Genomic DNA, 6,038 nt, shown 5'->3' with positions numbered 1-6,038 from the left:
ATTTCCTAACTAAATTTATATTACTTCAGTAGCTCACTTCAGAGCTATTGCTTCTCTATGAGAGCTTTGAAAATAAACCCAGTACAAAATACCATGCTAACAAAGCAGTTAATCATGTTTCTTCAATTTTGTGCATGAGGATGTTGTCAGGAAAAAAATGACCGAAACCTCAAAAAAGAACCAACAACAATAAATAAGAGGAGGGAGAGAGACTAGGATTTATCTGAATCAGAACTATTTCATTAGAAGTAGGGTTTCACTTGCAATCAATATTCAGATAGTTGAAATTCCCCATCACCACTATCTCTTGCATTTGTGCAGAATCTGTCTCCCTTGTTAGGAAAGTGTCATTCCTGTCTTTGTGGGAATCTGTAATGACATCACTCTTTTACCTAAAGGTTCTCCATCAGATTGGCACAATAAGGCTTATGAGTCACCAATGTCCTTTCTTTTATGACACAGATGCAGCCATGGTTGAGTTTTCATTTCCAAAATTATGATCTTCAATAGATGCAGAAAGAGAAGCACCACCTGTGCCCCCAGACCCTCTGTTTCCTAAGTAGAGCTCCAGGGTTGCTCAAGTTAAATCCCACTATGTTCTGACTATATTGTTTCTTACAGTGAATCAGCAGATGTGAATGAATCCACATCCAATATGGGTTACATAGTTTGCCTAATTTGCTTCAGAGCTATTACTTCATTTTCAGAGCTTTCAAAGTAATTATTGTGTCCCCATCCTGAGTCTTTTTCTACAACATCTCAGCTATCTAACTGTTAAAAGTCATTTAGTTCCTTGTGTCAAAATTTTGAGTGCCTGCTCCACATCATTTGTGCTTGTTTTACATATTGGTTCATGGAATCTTGCATGTAAGTGACAGTGTACTCTTCTTCCCTATTTTATGTTAGTTGTCATGAATCCCTTACTCTGTGATAGTAATAGTTGTTTTCAAGAAAAAAAGTACATGTATATATATAAATCTACATTTGAAGTGAATTTGGGTAAAATATTAAAAAATCAATAGAATAATAAAAAAAGAAATAAAAGTAGTGCCTGCTCCATATCCAGTTTAGAGAGGCAGGTTATTTTTGTAGAAAGAACATAAGTGTCAAAAATAAATGCTAGCGTTTCAGGTCTAGAATCTATAATCCGGGTTATTTACTTTTAATGATTTAAACTTCTCTAAAGCCATAAAGTAGCAGTAATAGCACTTTGAATTTTTTTGGTTAATATCAAATGAAATAATATAAGCATAATAAGTATTTTGTAAACATTTTGTACATGCGCAACTGTAAGTTTTGTTGCTATTGCCATGTTAGTCCTTGAGTCTGGGGTTATTTATTTATTTTCATTCCTTTCTATTTCTTCCATATGTAAGCACCACCTCTTTTAGGATTTTATTTTCTTGGTCATTCTTCTATCCGAGCTGTAGGGTGTTGAGACACAGACTTGCAGGCATGAGTTTTCATTTTATTCTGTAATTCACTGATCGATTCCTCATTTGTAAAGCTAGGATGATAATACTGATATCATGAAGTTATTGTGAAGGTCAAATAGAATGATAATAAACCAATCTAGATTCTTCTTTGGAATCTTTCTTGAACCCACGTATTCAACTGTGTACCAGATAGTCCCTCTTTGATTTTCACTATTTTTTCTAAATTAAGTTTTAAGAAATTGAAGACATTTTCTCATCCAAATATCCTCTTGTGTTTTCTGTTTTAATGAATAATTCTATGATGTGCTAGCTTGTCCCTGTCAGAAACCTGGGACTCATCTCTCTTATTTCATCAGTAATTAAGTTTTATTGAATTGATCTATAAAACTGTAAAGCTGTGGCTCTTCATTTCCATGATAGCTACCTGAACCAGCCCTTTTATATGTGGGTTATTAAAACAGCTTTCTAAGTCTCCTTTTGTCCTATAGAATTATCTGTCCTGCCTCCAAATCATTCTCCCTATTGGTGTTGCTTTCTGGACTGCATATCTAATCATTTGACTCCTCTGAAATGTTAAATAGTAATGATAATACTATGCAAATAACCTATTCCTGATATGCCAAGATTCTCCTTATGTTCCCACATTAAGAGTAAAATCATATTAAGGAAGCATCCACTGAGTCCTGTCTTATTAGCTATTTTCTTCTTTTTAAAAATCCAGAATTGCTGCTACATTGCCAATTTTTTTTGCACCGGTGGAGATAATTATATGATTTTTTCCCTTTCCTCTAAACTTAGCAAATTTTGTAATATTGGAAAATTTTTGCATTCATGGAATAAAAACTAACTTGATCATCCTGTGTTTTACTTTTAATGTGCCACTAGATGCAATTTGCTAATATGCATACATTTAAAAAATTTATAAATGAAAATCATAAGTGAAATTAGTTTATAGTTTTTTCCTGTGTTAACTTTATAAATTTAGAAATTTATATTAACCCTACATCTTTTTTTAAAGATTTACTTATTTATTTGAAAGGCAGAGTTACAGAGAGGCAGAGTCAGAGAGACAGAGAGGTCTTCTATCTGCTGGTTCACTTCCCAGATGGCCATAATGGCTGGAGCTCTGTTGATCTGAAGCCAGGAGCCAGGAGCTTCTTCTGGGTCTCCCACATGGGTGCAGGGGCCCAAGGACTTGGGCCATCTTGCACTGCTTTCCCAGGCCACAGAAGAAAGTTGGATCAAAAGTGGAGCTGGGGGGCCCGCCGGTGCTGTGGCGAAGTGGGTTAACGCCCTGGCCTGAGGCGCCGGCATCCCATATGGGCACTGGTTCGAGACCCGGCTGCTTCACTTCTGATCCAGCTCTTTGCTGTGGCCTGGGAAAGCAGTAGAAGATGGCCCAAGTCCTTGGGCTCCTGCACCCATGTGGGAAACCCAGAAGAAGCTCCTGGCTCCTGGCTCCCAGCTTTGGATCAGCGCAGCTCTGGCCGTTGGGGCCAATTGGGGAGTGAACCAGTGTATGGAAGACCTCACTTTCTCTCTCTGCCTCTCCTCTCTCTGTGTAACTCTTTCAGATAAATAAATAAATCTTTTAAAAAATTAATTTAGTGCCGGCGCCACGGCTCACTTGGCTAATCCTCTGCCTGTGGTGCTGGCACCCTGGGTTCTAGACCCGGTTGGGGCGCTGGATTCTATCCCGGTTGCTCCTCTTCCAGTCCAGCTCCCTGCTGTGGCCTGGGAAAGCAGTGGAGGATGTACCTTTTTGGGCCCTGCACCCGCATGGGAGACCAGGAGGAAGCACCTGGCTCCTGGCTTTGGATCGGCCCAGCGAGCCGGCCATAGTGGCCATTTGGGGGGTGAACCAATGGAAGGGAAGATCTTTCTCTCTGTCTCTTTCTCTCTCACTGTCTAGCTCTGCCTGTCAAAAAAATTAATTTAGTATTAAAAAGTTTTGTCTAAGTACCAGCTTTATTTTTATTTAAAATTTAAAATATAATTTTTCTTTATTATTAACTGAAACATAACAATTATATGTATTTGTGGGATATAGCATGTAATGTTTCTGTCCATGCATACAATGCATGATGTTCAATCAGATTAACCTTATCTGTCTCTTCCAGCATTTTTTTTTTTTTTTTTGGAAAAGCAAATCGGTTTTATTCCTCTTTGCACAGAGCAGGAAAGGAAGGTGGTTATCTTCTGATTCCACACACCTCTTCCACAAAGATGCCCAGTTACCTGCACCACTTCCGTGTTGGAGAATTGGCAGTTGGTGGGGCAGAATGCCCAAGTCTCAGGAAGGGCTTTTTTTTTTTTTTTTTTTTTTTTTTTTTGACAGGCAGAGTGGACAGTGTGAGAGAGAGAGACAGAGAGAAAGGTCTTCCTTTTCTGTTGGTTCACCCTCCAATGGCCGCTGCGGCTGGTGCACTACAGCCAGCGCACCGTGCTGATCCAAAGCCAGGAGCCAGGTGCTTCTCCTGGTCTCCCATGCGGGTGCAGGACCCAAGGACTTGGGCCATCCTCCACTGCACTCCCAGGCCACAGCAGAGAGCTGGACAGGAAGAAGAGCGACCGGGACAGAATCTGGCGCCCCGACCGGGGCTAGAACCCGGTGTTCCGGCATCACAGGTGGAGGATTAGCATATTGAACCACGGCACTGGCCGGGAAGGTTTTCTAAGACATTTTTGTGGGGAGGATGTTTTAAGTCATGGGGAAGGATTAGACCCAAGTGTGGAAGTTCCATCCTTGTCTCCCCATGGAAACCCAATCGGAAAGGCAAGGCCCCTCCCTCAGAGGAGGAGAGAAGGGAGAGCCCAGACCTACTGCTCAGATCCAAAGTGGAGGCAGAGAGGGGAGGGTCAAGTAACAGGTGCAGACACCAGGTCACTGGTAAAGGCTTTTGGGGAGCTCAAACTGAGAGCCTAGAGGCCCAAGACCTACATTTCACTCCCAGTTCTGCACATATCTTCTTCTCAAGTCTAGAATGGAGTTGGAGTACCAGTGACTGGCTTTGCTTCAGCACACAGAGGGACAAATCTGGCCAAGATGCCATGGTCAGTAATGGTGGAGCATTAAAAGTGGCCCCCTGAGAGGAGACGCTCCCATGAGTAGCACTGCAGGCCATAGTAGATTTGAAGCTGTATGCCAAGATCAGGGTCAAGAATGAATTTTATGGGCCCTCTCCAATAGAATTTCAATCACTATCTCTTCCACTCTGTTCCCTCTGACTGTCTCGTCTAAGGCAGAGGGTAGTGCAGTAAGCAGAAGTGGAGAAAACACCGGAACCAACAAATGGGGTTCAGTGGATTTTGGAGCCATCCCCCCCAACCCACACGCACTGCAGTGGCACTCTTTCTCTCCACCCCTGCTGGATGTACGGGCTGTGGGAATGAGCACTGGGTAAAGGCAAAAGGAGGCCTTTACTCAGCACATTCTTTCTCCTGCTTTGAGTTGAAGAGTATGTACAGCAAAGGGTGCCAGAGTTGAGGAGAACACGTGGGGCAGGAGAGCATGGGAGCATCCTCTCTAGAAAGGAGGCGGGAGCGTCCCCTGCCCTGCTTCCAGATCTCCTGGGGACTTTACTCCCAGAACTGTAAAAGGAATGAGAAGGAACAGGAAGTGTGCAGGGAAGCTGGGGCGAGGGTGGGACAAGCACAGAAAAGGTGGAGATTTAAGGATCCCTTGTGGTCCCTGAGATACCCCGAGAGCATCAGCTGGGGGGCTGGATGAGGAGTCACAGCAGAAAGGCTGAATTTTTGCGGGTGTGGAGCCAGGAAAGCGGGGTTCTTCACTGGAGGAGCCACCAATTGATCTTTTTTTTTTTTTTTTTTTTTTTTTTCTGACTGCAGCACCTGAGACTCCGTCTGCTTCATAGGGAGGACATTTTCACCTATAATGCTACATGGTGTGCCACCTGCTGGGGATCATTCTCTAGGGTCACTCCTCAATCTACAGTTTCATCCACTGCCAGGAAGAGTCCCTCCATGTTCTCCAGCGGAGCTCACTTTTCCGCATTTTCCCTCAGCATTGGGCTCAATGAATTAACGAGGCAGTTCAGGACAGCCATGAGCATCAACTCATTTCCATTGGAGCTGCCAGTCACATGGAAATAGAGGTCAACCCTGCTTTTGTACACTGCTGTCAGGCCTTCTAAGAGGGCAGTCTCACTTTCAGGCTGATGGGTCTTGTTGAAACTGTTCTCAAAGGCATTTTGCTCCTTGACAGTGAAATAGGTGTCATCATAGTACTTGGCAAAAAGTTGATCTCCATCATTTTCCAGAATCAGGATGGCTTTGACAGTATACAGGGTGGGTTCCAAAATTAGTACCTCTATCTTGCCCCAAGCTGGTGCCAACATGGGGTCGCAGAAGCCCTTCAGCATTTCTAATGGGAAAAATATAAAAATGCTTCCTTTCAGCTTTTTTTTGGAGAAATATATAGTATATTATCATTATCTGTAGTCACCTTGCTGTGCAATAGAACACCAGAATTTCTTACTTCTAATTATAACATAGTACCTGTTTATCAACTTTCCCCCATCTCTCCCTCTCCCTTCCTTTCCTCAGCTTTTGGTAATCACTGTTATACCTTACCTTCTATGA

General features: G+C 42.6%; 1 pseudogene; it reads right to left on the bottom strand.

Moving 5' to 3' along the window:
- Positions 1 to 5,015: 5,015 nt before the first annotated feature.
- Positions 5,016 to 5,794, bottom strand: LOC100344931 (coatomer subunit zeta-1 pseudogene; annotated as a pseudogene).
- Between the last annotated feature and the right edge of the window lie 244 nt (positions 5,795 to 6,038).

The sequence above is a fragment of the Oryctolagus cuniculus genome, chromosome 8 (genome assembly GCF_964237555.1).
Source record: "Oryctolagus cuniculus chromosome 8, mOryCun1.1, whole genome shotgun sequence".
In the NCBI taxonomy this organism is placed as follows: Eukaryota; Metazoa; Chordata; class Mammalia; order Lagomorpha; family Leporidae; genus Oryctolagus; species Oryctolagus cuniculus.
This window is presented reverse-complemented; position numbering and strand designations above follow the sequence as displayed.